General features: G+C 49.2%; 1 non-coding gene across 1 annotated transcript; it reads right to left on the bottom strand.

Moving 5' to 3' along the window:
- Nucleotides 1-2,905: 2,905 nt before the first annotated feature.
- TRNAC-ACA lies at nucleotides 2,906-2,977 on the bottom strand. The gene has a single exon. It is a non-coding gene; the product is annotated as a tRNA-Cys (tRNA).
- Between the last annotated feature and the right edge of the window lie 12,790 nt (nucleotides 2,978-15,767).

The following is a 15,767-nucleotide window of genomic DNA, read 5'->3' as shown; positions in this document are numbered from 1 at the left end:
GGAGAAAAACATGTGATTTCCAAATAGTGATCAAGACAGTAACTAAAAGGGGAATAGTGTTTGCCTTCTCCCCCTCAGCGCGTCAGCCTCGCCACTGACCTCCGTGCAAGAGGTGCTTCTGTCACCATCATTTCATTCTAGCTATTTGTGTTGAGGCCTGACTTACTCATGTGAAAGTGTAGGAACCATCAGGGCTGAATTGGTTGCGTGTTACACCTGTAGCACCAGGTAACCAGCACTCAAACTCAGATGCAGGATGTTTCCGGCCCCCTGAGGGTCCGCTCCCAGTGCCTGCCCCACCCCAGAGGCAACCACTGTTTTGGCCCCTCTCACCTCAGGAGTTTTGTCTGTTCTTGAACTTTACGTCAGTGGAGCAGTCTTTTCTGCCTGGCCTTTTTTAGTCCAGCGACTTCTGTGAGATTCAGCAAGTAGAGTGTCTGTGTGTGTTTCATTCTTTTTCCTTGCTGTGTAGTATTCCACTGCACAGATCTGTCACTACTTGTTGTCTTTCCCTGGCATGTTACAAGGGACAAAATTGTAGCATATGGGGCGTTTGCTAGCATGTCTGTGGTCACACATTTAGTTAATTCTGTTTTCTCTCAAGACTTGTGCTTATTCTCGACTTTCCCACCATCTTTTTGGACAAAGTAGGTTGACTGGGAAGCAGTTATCCAGGGTAGGGGAAAGGTTTCCCAGGATTAGAGAGAAGGAAGGAAGCACGAGCCCTGGCCATGATGACGTTGGCCACGTCAGACCATCTCCCCAAACCGCATTCCCCTCCCTACACTGATGGGAATGGCCTCCTTAAAAAAACCGGTGTGTGAAAAACTAATTCGAAAAGATACATATTCCTTTATGTTAACATGCTATGTGTTGCTTAGTCGCTCACTCATATCCAACTCTTTGCAATCCCGTGGACTGTAGCCCACCAGGCTTCTCTGTCCATGGGGATTCTCCAGCAAGAATACTGGAGTGGGTTGCCATGCCCTCTTCCTGGGGATCTTCCCAACCCAGGGATTGAACCCATATCTCCCACATTGCAGGCAGATTCTTTACCAGCTGAGCTACCAGGGAAGCCTACTATGTTCACAGCAACACTATTCTCAATAGCCAGGACATTAGAAGCAACCTAAATGTCCATCAACAGATGAATGGATAAAGAAGATGTGGTGTATATACAGAATGGAATATTACTTACCACAAAAAAGAATGAAGTCACGCCATTCGCAGCAACATGGATGGACCTAGAAATGATCATACCGAGTAAAGTAAGTCAGAGACAAATGCCATAGGACATCACTTATACGTGGAATCTAAAAAATAGTACACATGAACTCATTTGAAAAATAGATATAGACTCAGAGATATAGAAAACAAACTTATGGTTAACCAAAGGGGAAATGGAAGGGGAAGGATAAATTGGGCGTAGGAGATTAGCAGATGTGTGTGTGTGTGTGTGTATGTTTAGTCATGTCTGACTCTTTGTGACCTCATGGCCCTGCCAGGCTCCTCTGTCCATGGAATTTTCCAGGCAAGGATCCTGGACTGGGTTGCCATTTCCTCCTCCAGGGGATCTTCCCTACCCAGGGATCAAACCTGCATCTCTTAGATCTCCTGCATTGGCAGGCTGATTCTTTACCATTGTGCTACCTGGGAAGCAAGGATTAGCAGATACACACTGCTTTATATATAAACTAGATAAATACCAAGGTCCTACAGTATAGCACAGGGAACGATATTCAATATCCTGTTATAAACTGTAATGGAAAGAATCTGAAAAGGTATATATATATATATATATATCCGAATCACTTTGCTATATACTTAAAATATTATAAATCAACTATACTTCAATCCAAATAAATTAATTAACAGGAAAGAATCAGTGTGTCTTCTGTAACATCAAATCTCCAAACAAGTGAACAAATACACCTTGCTGTGTGTCTTGCTGTGTGATCTCGGGCGGTCCCCTTCCTTCTCTGGCCTGTCACCTCCTCTGAGAAGCCGGAGGTGGGCTCTGCCCCCCCGGGTCCCCGCCGCCCTCAGTCTGTGAGGCTCTGTGTCTGGGGCCTCTTGGGTCAGGTGATTTGGTCTGAGACTCCACTGCTCCTCTGGGCCAGGCGGGGGCCACGCTGGGGCAGTGAGGGCCACGTTTGTTTGACTTGAGTCCATCCCCTGGTGTCGGCAAATTCACTTTTGTTTATTTTCCCGAGAAGCTACACAAGCCAGTGAGACTAAGCAGTCCACGCCAGACGTGCGTTTTCACTGTAAAAATATTTTTGCGGGTCAGAAAATTGCACCAAAATGTTTTTACAGGCAAAACGCTGCCGTGTGCTGCTCGGCCCTGTGCCTGGCTGGCTGCAGTGGGTAGGGCTTCGTATGTGAAAAGTGTCTGGGACCACATTTCAATAATAATAATAACAGCAAACATGTAGGAAGCACTTATTATTTATGCTAGTTTGCCAGTAAGTGCTCGTGTGATGCTTTCGCCCTTACCTCTCTTTCTGTGGTCAGTGTGATTGTCATCAGCTTCATGTCACAGGTGAAGGAAATGAGGCCCAGAGAGGTTGATTGACTTCTCTAAGGTCACACAGCCTGCAAGGAGCAGAGCCAGGATTGGACGCCAGGTCTCTCTGGCCTCAGAGGCTGGGTTCTTACTCACCATGGTGAACTTCTGAGGCCCTAATTCATGCCTGGGACAAACCCTGGATTCTTCCATCAATATATTTGTGTCACTAGGATTTCCAGCAGTTTTCTAGGATGAAAGTGAAAGTGCAAGTGAAGTCGCTCCATCATGTCCGACTCTTTGGAGCCTCATGGACTATAGCCTACCAGGCTCCTCCGTCCATGGGACTTTCCAGGCAAGAATACTGGAGTATGTTGACATTTCCTTCTCCAGGGGATCTTCCCAACCCAGGGATCGAACCCGGGTCTCCTGCATTGTAGGCAGATGCTTTACCGTCTGAGCCACCAGGGAAGTTATCTATAAAAGCTTCATAAATGACAACTTGCTGCCAGCCTAGAGAGAGCTCAGAACATTGCCTGTGTTCAGGACTAGTAGAGCCACGGAGGCTTTGAAGATCACATCCTATAACCCAAGGGAGTTTGTTGACTAACCTACTCCCTGAGGACAGGGCCACTGTGGTCCATCCCAGTGTCCCTGGGTCTGGTACAGATTCACTGCTCAGGGATGCTTGGTCATAGACGATGCGGAGTTAGGGTCCTGATGCCCTCTGAGTGATGGGCTTCCACCTCTGGCTCTGCCAAGAAGCGCCTCCAAGGGTGGGGGCGGTCAAAGACCAGCTGTGGAGCCGATGCTCCGGCAACAGTGAGGGCGGCACAGCCCTTGGGGCCTGTCCCAGGGGTAGCTCACAGCTGGGACCACGACATCCTCTGGTGGAAGCTTTCAGAGGGCTCAGTCAAGCCCCCGACACATGTGTGGTGCTCATTCACTGTGGTGGAGGAAAGTACCTTGGCTGTCAGGCCCTTTTCTGTGCCAAGCATCCGTCTGCCCCCGGGCCACATCGTCCCTGAAAGTAACATCAGGGTGCCAAGAAGATTACATCACATGCTCTCACTCTTGTGTCTGTACACCCAGAATGCTGCACTGGCCCGGACACAGAGGAGGCCTCTGTAAACATTTTTGAACAAAACTGGACGATATTTAAAACTACGGAGTCCAGGATGACAGCCCTCTGAGAGGGCCGGAAGTGACCGGCTCGCATGACAGCCTGGAGATAAAAGGGGATTTTATACACCAAGTGCTTTCTTTCAAAAATCGGGAGAGCTGTCCAATCCTGGAGTGTGTGTGCATGTGTGAATGTGCTGGAGTATTCTTGTATATGTGTGTGTGTGTTGGGTTATGTGTGCATAAGTATGTTTGCATGCCTCTGTGTCTTCATCATATGTGTGTCTGTGTCGGGTTCATGTGTGTGGTGGGGGGAAACGGGGTCAGCTCCAAGGTGGGCGGTGCTGGTGGCCATGTGGTCAGATATCAGGGAAGGGTCCAAAGGGCTTGGCTGAAGCAGAAGCTAGTGATTGATGAAGCAAATGGACCAGGTCATCGGCAGTGATGGATCTGTCCCCAGGGAGGAGGGCTGGGGATTGAGCTAACGACTCAGCAGTCAGGAGTGAAACAGATGCAGGGAGGATCAGTAGATGAGGAAAAGGGGAGTGGAGGGTGGAGGGCAGGTCCTTGGCTCAGCAGCCAATAAGGTTGTGCTGCTTCTGCTGAGCATTGGTGCTTCCCAGGTATCCTGTGTGCTGGCCATCCTGTTAAGCCCTTACTAACACCTTCCCCTGCAATCCATGTCCCAGCCTCAAGGTGCAGGACCCTTGCATCCCTCATCAGTGCAGGGCATGACCCAGACACACAAGCTGACTTGTCCAAAGTCCCACAGCTGGTGGGCAGTGATGCTGTGGGCAGACCCTGAGCTCAAGCTGCTGCGTTGTGTGAGGATCAGCTGCTTGTTGCAGGGATGTTTTTACCTGCTGTGATGGTTACTCTACGTGTCACCTTGGCTATATATGTCTAGATATGTGGCTAAATATTATTCTAGATGCTTCTGTGAGGGTGTTCGGGATGAGATTAACATTTAAATTGCTGACTTTGAGTAAAACAGGTTGTCCTTCCTAATGTGGGTGGGACTCATCCGATCAGTTGAAGTCCTGCTTAGACCTGAATACTGACTTCCCCCAGGAAGAGGGAACTCTGTACAAGGCTGCCACTGGACTTCAGCCGCAGCATCATCATCATCCTGGGCTCTCCAACTTGCCAACCCACCCTCCAGATGCTCGACTTGCTAGTCTCCATAACTGTGCAAGCTGCAATTATGTGTGTATTTTGTTGTTAGTTACTAAGTTGAGTCTGACTCTCTTGTGACCCCATGGACTGTAGCCTGCCAGGACTGTAGCCTGCTCCACTGTCCATGGGATTTCCCAAGCAATAACACTGGAGTGGGTTGTCATTTCCTCTTCCAGGGGATCTTCTCAACCTAGGGATTGAACTCTTGTCTCCTGAATTTGGTAGGCGGATTCTTTACCAGGACACCACCAGAAAAGCCCATACAGGTAAAGAATTCACCTACCAATGCAGGAGATGCAAGAGATGCAGGCTCGATTCCTGGATGGGGAAGATCCCCTGGAGAAAGAAATGGCAACCCACTCCATTATTCTTGCCTGAAAAATCTCATGGACAGAGGAACCTGGCGGGCTACAGTCCATGAGGTCACAAATGACTAAATAACTGAGCACATACATATGTATACACATAATACGTGTGTATATATTACTGGCTCTTTTTGTCTAAAAAAATCCTGAGGCACCTTCCCGAGAGTGGACGTCACGGTAGGAGTAAGAGCTTGGACTGGGCCACCTGAAAATTGACTCTCATGGAGGCTTCCTGGAATCCAGCATGGCCCAGTAAGGCGATCCAGCCAGGGAGCTGTGAGTGGTGAGAAGGTTCTGGGGTGGTAGGAACAGAGCAGGCCAGCATGAGGGGAACAGACAGCAGGGGTGACTGGCAGGAGGGGAGGCCAGAGGAGCTGGAGCCTGAGTGGCTGTCTGTCCACCCTGAGGCCATCTCGGTGTCCGGGAATCAGACCCCCGACCCCCCAGGTACTGATTGTTAGGATCCAACTTACATATCACACGTGTGATGTGCGGGCTGCTCAGTGGGAGAGAGATACTGTGAAGGGGGCAAAAATGGAAGCAGAGTCCGTGGAAAGCTACATGCCAGCCTCAGGAGGTAGAGTCAGGGAGAGAAAGAGAGAGGATTAGAACCTGCCCTTTCCTGGTCTTGACGGTGGAGGATGGGGCTGCAAGCCAAGGAAATCAGGCGGCCCCTGGAAGCTGGAAAAGGCAGAGAGTGGATTCCCCTCAACCCCTGACCTCCAGCACAAGCCAGCCCTGCTTATTCCCAGGTCCGAGTCCTGTAAGACCCATCATGGACTTCTGACCTCCAGGATTGTAAGAGGATAAATGTGTGCTGTTTTAAAGCCCTAACTTGTTACAGCAGCTGATTGGTTTCCTCCGAGGCCTCCCTCCTTGGCTTGTGGATGGCTGTCTTCTTCCTGTGTCCTCACCTGCTTTTTCCCCTATGTGTGTCTGTGTCCTCTTTTCTCTCTCTTTTTTTGGCCACACTATGAGGCAAGTGAGATCTTAGTTCCCTGACCAGGGATCGAACCCCTGCCATGGAAGGGTGGAGTCTTAACCACTAATTCCCTGTGTCCTCTGCTTTTAAGACACCAGTCAGACTGGATGAAGGCCCACCGGGATGACCTTATTTTAACTTAACCGCCTCTTCAAGGCCCTGTCTTCAAACATAGTCACATTCAGAGGGGCTGGTGATTGGGGCTTCAACGTATGAATTTGGGGGACATAATTCAGTCAATCACACCGTGCTGGAGAAGGAAATGGCAACCCACTCCAGTATTGTTGCCTGGAAAATGCCATGGACAGAGGAAGCTGGCACGCTGCAGTCCATGGGGCCTCAAAGAGTCAGACACTGGTGACTGAGCACAAGCCTTCTAAGGTACAGGCTGGTTTCCCCACTCACTACCTGGGAAACTGCCTCTGCAAGTGGCAAATGACCTGGCCCCAGCTTGTGGCCGGCACATGGCGGGTCCACGTCCTGTCCATCTCAGGCCAAAGCTCCCCTCGCCGCCAGCCACTCGGCCTGGAAAGCAGGCTGTCTCATTTTCCGCACTGCGGGGTCCACCCCTCCCCCTGCACCAGGCACACCTCATCAGCATCGGGGTCCTGGCAAGAGTGGGGCCCTGGTCTTGCCGCCGGACCTCACACCGCATCAGGCATCGTCCCCTTGGCTGTGGGTGCGGGGTAATCAAACAGCCCTGAGTCAGATGTTGCGGAATTAACAATCCTCCACATGGTATAAACAGAGTCTAAATCAAATGCCAGCGAAAGGATATTGCCTTTTAAATAGGTCCTGACAGCTGTGGAAAATATCATGCCCAAGTCTAACCCTTCCATACAACAGACATTAATTCTTCAAGGACTCCTCGACGGGTCCTCTGGATCGTTTGTGAGATTTTATTTTATTATGGATTGGATGTATTGAAGTAAGACTATAATCTCATTGTGCTCTGACCTCTGTTTTTATAGCTCTGTATAAACAGCAGTTACCGTATTAGATGGAGAGATGTTTACAGATGGAGAAATAAAAACACGCCGATTTACTGTGTTGTAGAAACCTGAAACCAGCCCGAGGCAGGGCCTGGGTTTTGTTTGTCAGGGGCCCGGTCCTGATGGGAGTCGACAGCTTTGACGGGCATGAACAGAGAGCAGGGCACTGGCCCTGGGCTCCTTTCCACGGGAGGAGGCAAGCTCGTGGCTCCAGACTGTCAGGGCTTTGCCGCAGACTTCTCTCTGAAGGCTCTGAGATCCAGACCGTTTGGATCCCCGGGTTGGACGTGGATGGAAGAAGGCTTCGCGGTCGAGAAGGTGTGGTTTCTGTTTTCCGTGTTCGTTGCTTCCCAGATGCAGAGACTGTGCAGAGGGAGGACCCGGGCTTCAGAGCTGGGCTGACCTGGGGTTGGTCCAGACTCTGTGTTTAATGATTCTGTGACCTTGAGCTTTAATTTTCCGAGTCTTGGATTTCACCTGCAAACTGTGGCAGTGAAGACACCTGTGTCACAGGTAATTTTTTAAAAAAAAATTTAATTTTATATTGGAGTATAGACCATTAACAATGTTATGACAGTTTTAGGTGCAGTCATATACACACATGTATCCATTCTCCCCCAAACTGCCCTCCCATCCAGGCTGCCACATAACATTGAGCAGAGTTCCCTGTGAATGTAATAGGACTCTGCTGGTTATGCGTTTTAAATATAGCAGTATGTGCATGTCCACCCCAAGCTTTGCTCTCCGAGTCTGTGAGTCTGTTTCTGGTTTGTAAATAAGTTCGTTTGTATCACTTCTTTATAGATTCTGCATGTAAGGGATGTCATAGGATATTTCCTCTTCTCTGTCTGACCTACTTCACTCAATATCTAGATCCGTCCATGTCGCTGCAAATGGCATCATTTCATTCTTTTTTAATAGCTGTGTGATATTCCACAAGGAAAGAAAAGGACATAATGGAAGGCTGGGCCTTCAGGAAAGTTCCTTTCCTTTGCCCTCCTCTCTCCTTTTTAAATCCTGTTCTGTGTTTGTGAGGGAGGACCCAGTAGTCCTTGGTGAGTGGTTTTCTCGTGGTGGCCCTGGGCCACTTTCTGGCTCTCACTCGGCTCCCCAAAGAATGACCTCACCCTCTGCTCATCCCTTCTTGACTCACCATGTGAGGAAGTGTCAGCTGGGGACATGGGGCAGAGGATGTTAAAGGGTTAGGACGTGTGGCCGGAGAAAGTCTGTTGTCGTTGTTGTTCAGTCGCTCAGTCGTGTCTGACTCTTTGCAACCCCGAGGACTGCAGCACACCAGGCTTCCCTGTCCTTCACTATCTCCTGGAGTTTGCTCAAACTTGTGTCCACCTGATGTGAAGAGCCGACTCACTGGAAAAGAAAGTTTAACTGGGAAGTTAATCTGGAGTGAAAACTCAATGAGTTTCCCTTGTAAAGATGCATGTATGTACTTGGGAGAAGAGGACCCCAGGCACGGGGAGCAGCAGATGCAGACAGAGGTGGGGTGAGGGGACAAGGATGAGATGAGGTCAGGGACATGGTGGGGTCACACGGGGCCAGACGTCCAGGTCTTGTCACCCAAATGAGTGTCCACCTGCATCTCTCAATGTGGCAGGCCACTAGGAGAGTTTGGGGGGTGTTATAAACTGGATGTGTCCCCCCAGATTGGTATGTTGAAGCCCTAGCCCCCAATGTGATGGTGTTAAGAGGCGGGGCCCTTCGGGGGTGATCAGGTTTAGATGTGCTTATGAAGATGGAGCCCCCATGGTGGGATTAGTGCCCTTTTAAGAAGAGTTACCAGAGCTCTATGTCTGCTCACACTGTACATGAGCATCCAAGCCAGGAAGAGAGGCCTCACCAGGAGTGAAATCTGCCAGCATCTTGGACTTCCAGCCTCCAGAGCTGCATGAAATAAATATCTGTTGTTTACACCACCCAGTCCAGGGTATTTCATGAGAACAGCCAGGGCTCATTAAGAGGGGAGCATTCCCCATGTCAAATCATGGCTTGATGGGGCTGTCATTTTGCTCATAGCAGCCAGGTCAAGGGATTGCCCAACAATTGTTAAAATCAACTGTCCATTTTTATGATAAGTCATAATGGAAAATAATATGAAAAAGGAATCTATTGGGTTGGCCAAAAAGTTCAATAAGATGTTACAGAAAAGCCCAAGTGAACTTTTTGGCCAATTGTGTGTGTGTATATACATATATATCAGAAATTAATACAACATTTAAAATCAACTATATTTCAATAAAAAATTAAAAGAATCAACCATCCATTGAATAATTGTTAGAATGATTTTTTGAGCCATTCTTACTTTAATTAATATCATCTGTTTTTTATATACACATACATTTATTAAAATATATTAAATGGTTTTCAAAGTTGTCTTTATACACCAGTTCATGTCCTGATTTGTGTTGCCATAGTAGCTGACAAACATCCCCTCTGCATAAGGAGCCTCTAAGTTTGCTGCCAACCCTAGCATTCTATGCCTCCTCCTTCCACCTCCGTGTGTCTCAGGTCCCAAGCACCAGTGTTCTAAATGTCACCCTATTCACCCCAGTCCACATGATGCCAGCCACTGGGCTCTTTAAGCTTCAGGGTACATCCTTCATCTTCACTTGGCCGCCTTCCACTGGCCATTCCCCCAGTGAAGACTCACTCAGTGTCTCTGCATTCATGTAGCAAGAGTGTATGACATGTCTACTTGTGTTACTGGGGAGACGGCTGTGAGCAAGGCAGAGACCCCACCTGATGGAGCTGACATAGAAGGGGGAATGAGACACAGAAATGTGACCTGCTCTCCCTGCCAGGGAACAGTGAGCGCCCAGGGGAAACATGGAGCCAGGTGAGAGGATGGAGTTCAGGCTGGGAGGACTCGAGGAGAACCCGTCTAATAAGGCTTTGTTCCTGCTGACATAGGGGGTTTCCCGAGCCACCCAAGCTAGGTAGCTTGTGACTATTTCCTATCCCAAATCAGGGCATTTTAGATGCAGTAAAAAGCCTGTGGGGAGAGAGGAGAGCCCTGAAAAAACTGTACCAATTTATACACTGATTTTGCTTTATTTTCATTTCTAAGGCTTCACATGGGCCCATGTGGAGGGCAGGGCAGGTGGTGGACACTGTACCCAGGGAGGCTGGTAGTGGCCTGCCGGGGTCAGGTGTGAACCTAGCAAATCCATCACATTAGGCAGATGCTGTTGCTGGTTGTCAGGCTCTAGAGTGGGGGGTAGGAGGGGTTCTTCTTCCCAGAGCCAGATGTGGTTCACCTCTTCTTCCCCTCCACTTCAGTCCTCCCACTGCATGTGCCTGACCTCCCCCCAAGTGTGGCATTGGACACGAGAAGGGAAATTTTGGTTCCTTTCAAATAGACAGTGGCCTGGAACACAAGGGAGGGAGGGCGCAGACTGGTTCTGGATGGTTGTAAACAGCGATGAATGCTACAGTTCAATTCAAAGAACCCTTTTGAATGGAGAGTGTTGTCCTGGAGGAAAGCACCTTGCTTCAGAGCTCCTAGTACAGAGGATGTTGGAGCTGAGTTGGACGGAAGATGGTCGGATGGAGGAGCTGCATGGCCTCTGCCATCAGGTGAGGGTCTGGACTCCCCGCTCCTTCTTGATTTGAGTGTTTGTGAGTCCAGGGCAGTGGTTCTCCACCCGTGGCGATTTTACCCCCAAGGGACTTTTGACAATGTTTGGGATTGTTTTGGATCATCCCACCATGGCATGGGTGGGGGGTGGGGGTGAGGCAGTGTTCCTGGGATCTAGTGGGTACTAGCCAGAGATGCTGCTAAACATCTTCCTATGCTTCCCATAGCCTCTTCTCCCCCAACAAAGAATGTTCTGGCTCAAAGTGTCCATAGTGCTGAGGTTGAAAAACCTTGGGGCAGGTAAGTGTTTAACTCTAAGGAGGGCCTCAGAAAAGTTGGGGCACTTGGAAGATGGGGAAACTGAGGCCCAGGGAGGGGAAGGGGCTCATAGAGGGTCCCGTGGTGAATTAGGGGCAGAGCACGGGCTAGGACACGACTGAGACCTTCATTCACTCTATCCCAAGCAAGCTCAGCAGCAGGTTCACCCTGGAGACCCTGGTCTTTGCCAGCATTCGATGTAGAGACATCAGTGCTCAGTCTAGCTAAGGGTTAAGGCAACATGTGCCCGTGGCCCTGTGTTAGTGTAGACACAGCTCCTGCATGCTGTGTGCCCACAAGCCGGGAGTGTGCTTTTTCACTTTCCCCACCAGAATCTGGACCAAACTCAAACCAGCCTCGCCATCTCAACCCTGAGTCACAAGCCCAAGCAGGTCTCCATATGCATCTATCTTATGGTCTAACACAGCCAGCACGGGCAAGGGTTCACCCTTAACAAAAACTAGTGGCTTTTCTGCCTGTGGTCTGTTATGACACAGTGGATAGATAGAAGCTTTGGGACAAAATGGTTCAGTTAGATTTTTCATTCTTCGATTGTCAGGACTGGTCTACGAGGAAGGTTTCCAGTGTGAGGTTTGCATGTGGCCATCTCCTCAAAAGCTCCTTCCAAGATGTAGAGGTAGGGCTTCTCAGAGGAGTGTTTTCTCTTACTCAGATCACCAGAAAAGTTTGGGATCCTCCCTCAGAATATGATGCAAAAATGAGACATGGGGTGGGATGCCCGACTTACGTGTGTGTTATACAACCACGTCAAGGAGTAGGCTTCAGGGTTTCAGTCCTTTCCTCCTGTGGGAGCCTGGTCCATGGTTCTGGGCTGTCTGCATGTTCCCGGCTGGGAGGTAGCTCCCAAGGCAGATGTCACTCGGTGTCCCAGGGAAGGAGGGGAAAAGGTGGGTATGGAGAGTCTGAGCCATGGATGGCCCATAAATTATTTTTATTTACATTTTTCCCACTCTTTATTTCAAAATAATTATAGATGCACAAGAAGTTTCAAAAATAGATCCAAGAGGTCCTGTTCACCCCCCTTCTCCCAGCTTCTGTCAATGGTGACAACTCACATGTATTATCAAAGCCAGCACGTCATTTGGTGCAATGCAGGGAGGTGGACTCCAGGCTTTGCTTGGATTTCCCCTTTTTTTTGATTTCCCATTTTAACACATGTTCATGTGGTTTTATTTTCGTGTGTCTTTGTGTATCTTCCATGACATTTTATGCCTTGTGTAGATTTGTGTAACCACCACGATGGTCAGGATCGAGATGATGCACCTCAAGGAACTCTCTCCTGCTTCTCTGCGAAGTGACACCCAGCTTCCCCGTGCCTGATGCCCCCACCCCGCACCTGCCCTTATCATTTCTGCATCTCTGTAATTTGGTCAACTCGAGGAGCCATGTGATATGTAACCTTTGGAGACTGGCTTTTTTTCACTCAGTACAACATCCTTGAGATTCATCCAAGTTGGCTCTTTTTTTATGATGGAGGAGTAATCCGTGGGGTGGATGTAGCATGGTTTGTATCATCAGAATCCCATCAGAATTGTCGAGCCTGCCTAATGGGTGGTGGCTGCTTCAGACACGGTGACAAGGAATGACACTGCTCCTTTGTTGCAGTCCATGGAGGACGTGCCTTGGAGATGGGCATTATTATTCCTTTTGACAAATTTGCACATTTACTCAGCACACTTATTTGGCACAGACTCTGTGCAATGTGAAGAACTCAATAGTGAATGAGAGAACCAATTCAGAGGCTCAGTGGAAGGGACATATTTAATAAATAAACAGGAAAATAGATATTTATATCTTCTGATGAGGGCTTTAAAGAAAAGAGCCAGGTTCTAGGAGTTCAGTTCAGTTCAGTCGCTCAGTCGTGTCTGACTCTTTGCGACCCCATGAATCGCAGCATGCCAGGCCTCCCGTCCATCACCAATTCCCGGAGTCCACCCAAACCCATGTCCATTGAGTCAGTGATGCCATCCAACCATCTCATCCCTGTCGTCCCCTTCTCCTCCTGCCCTCAATCTTTCCCAGCATCAAGGTCTTTTCCAATGAGTCAACTCTTCGCAAGAGGTGACCAAAGTATTGGAGTTTCAGCTTCAACATCAGTCCTTCCAATGAACACCCAGGACTCATCTCCTTTAGGATGGACTGGTTGGACCTCCTTGCAGTCCAAGGAACTCTCAAGAGTCTTCTCCAACACCACAGTTCAAAAGCATCAATTTTTCGGCACTCAGCTCTCTTCACAGTCTAACTCTCACATCCATACATGACCACTGGAAAAACCATAGCCTTGACTAGATGGACCTTTGTTGGCAAAGTAATATCTCTGCTTTTTAATATACTGTCTAGGTTGGTCATAACTTTCCTTCCAAGGAGCAAGTGTCTTTTAATTTCATGGCTGCAGTCACCATCTGCGGTGATTTTGGAGCCCAGAAAAATAAAGTCTGACACTGTTTTCACTGATTCCCCTTCTATTTGCCATGAAGTGATGGGACCAGATGTCATGATCTTAGTTTTCTGAATGTTGAGCTTTAAGCTGACTTTTTCACTCTCCTCTTTCATTTTCATCAAGAGGCTCTTTAGTTCTTCTTCACTTTCTGCCATAAGTGTGGTGTCACCTGCATATCTGAGGTTATTGATATTTCTCCCAGCAGTTTTGATTCCAGCTTGTGCTTCCTCCAGCCCAGCATTTCTCATGATGTACTCTGCATGTAAGTTAAATAAGCAGGGTGACAATATACAGCCTTGATGTACTCCTTTTCCTATCTGGAACTAGGAGAGGAGAGAATTTTAGTATGGATGCTTCAGTCCTTTCCCAGCAAGATGAAGAAGTGTTGGTTTATGGAGGGGAATGGCATTCCAGGCCCAGGAACAGCATGTGCCGGGGCTCAGAGGCTGGAAGGAAGTGCACATTCTGGAAGAATGGATGGAAGGCAAAAGTGCTGAAGCATGATTCAGGGGGTGGAGATCAGGTTGGGCTGGATCATGTGGGTCCTTGAAGGTGGGACATTCTATCTCTAGGGCAATGGGAAGCCTGCAGAGCATTTAAACAGAAGACACATGTTGTATGGGCTGTTTCACAGAGACCATGCTGGTTGGGGTGTGGATACTGGACCAGTGAAAACAGAAGCCAAGAGAGTCATTGGGAGGTCATGGTGGCCTTCTGTGACCATGATCATGGGGGTCTGGCCTATGCCTTTGGCAGTGGAAATTAAGAGTGCACAGATTGGAGAGGTTGACAGTCAGGAGGTGGAAGAGATGTGATCCATATGTGGTGGTACCTTGGGGCCTGACACGATCTGGGGCTCAGCGATGTGGCTCTGGGTTTGGGGTTATGGGGAAGGGCTACCTGAGGTGGTAGAAAGTGCAGACAAGCTCTGGGGAGAGTGGCTCAGTTCAGCATCTGGCTCCATCTTCTCTTGGCTTCCTGGGCTTGAAGTGACTTAGCTTCACCCAACCTTTATTTTCTCAGCAGTAAAATGGGTATAATCATTATCTGCAGGACCAAGTGGTTTCAAGGACCAAGTGGGATGCTCTGTGCGTGGTACCCGGCCCAGTGGCTAATGCAGCAGCCTCTCAGGGAGTGATAATCATCTCCCCTCATTGAGGACACAGGTTGGGTCTTGTTGAGCCTGATCGCGCCAGCATCCAGCAAGTGCGTGACGTGAGGCAGGTGCTCCGTGAAGTCTTGTTAATTTCTTTCCTTTTCCTTGAATTTCCTTGAGGGTCTTCCTGTCTGGGGACACGTGGTCAGCGCTGGGTGGCGATGAGGTGCGGGAGTGGCAGTGCAGAGGACTCGGGGGACAGACTGGACCGCCTGGGACACTTGGATGCACTGATACTGGAACATCCTCCCTTTCACTTTTAGAGTGTGTGATTCATACTATACACGGCCTTCGGGGCTCTAAAAAGCATGCCCCAGGGGAAGGGGTTGGGAACAAAGACTTTGCAGGTCCTAAGGCGCAGCAATCTACCATATTTCCTTCATTTGAAGTGGGTGATCTTTCTCCTCCCTCGTACTTTCCAGCATTTTTTGAAGTCAAGGTACATCCTACATCTGTGTGCATGCTCACGCACACCCCCACCCCCACGCCCCCCTAGCTGAACTGTTGTTAAATCTTTCAGTTGATGGTATTTTATATGGAGGAAATCTGGCTGTGCTTGGCTTCCTGGCCCCGCCCGCCCCTCTTCCCCGTGATGTATTAAGTCACTGTGAATTAGGCGGGCGAGCCAGACAGATCCTGTCTGAAGGTTTTCAGAGTCCCCCGGCGGTGGCGGTCTCTCTTCGCCGTCCAAAGCTTCTGAGAGTAGATGGAGATATTTTATTATTTGGTAGCAGATAACTTCCTCAGCGTGGTCTCCTGGGGGTTATTACTGGTGAACTCAGAGTCATTTGCTACGCATCAGGTTTTACCCTCTGACAACGCAAACCATTCAAGGAGAGGAATTCCCGTCAATGGTGCATGTGCACCGCAGGGAGGGTGTTAACAGTGAGATGCCCGGTGCCAGGTGGGCCGTCCGAGGGAACTAACTCCCTTGCACCCTGCCCCTGGGAGTGGACAGTCATGTCTGAGCTTCAGTGAACAGGGCAGGGGGCCCAGACGACCTCAGAGAGAGGTCAGCACCCGGGTCAGCAAGCACATGAGCTCTCACGTGCTGTTGGGGTGTGAAGAGTGGAAGGGGAGGCTGAGTGATGCTTGAG

This window comes from Cervus elaphus, chromosome 13 (assembly GCF_910594005.1).
Source record: "Cervus elaphus chromosome 13, mCerEla1.1, whole genome shotgun sequence".
NCBI classification, from domain to species: domain Eukaryota; kingdom Metazoa; phylum Chordata; class Mammalia; order Artiodactyla; family Cervidae; genus Cervus; species Cervus elaphus.
The sequence above is the reverse complement of the archived record's forward strand: the minus strand, read 5'-3'. Positions and strand labels throughout refer to the sequence as shown.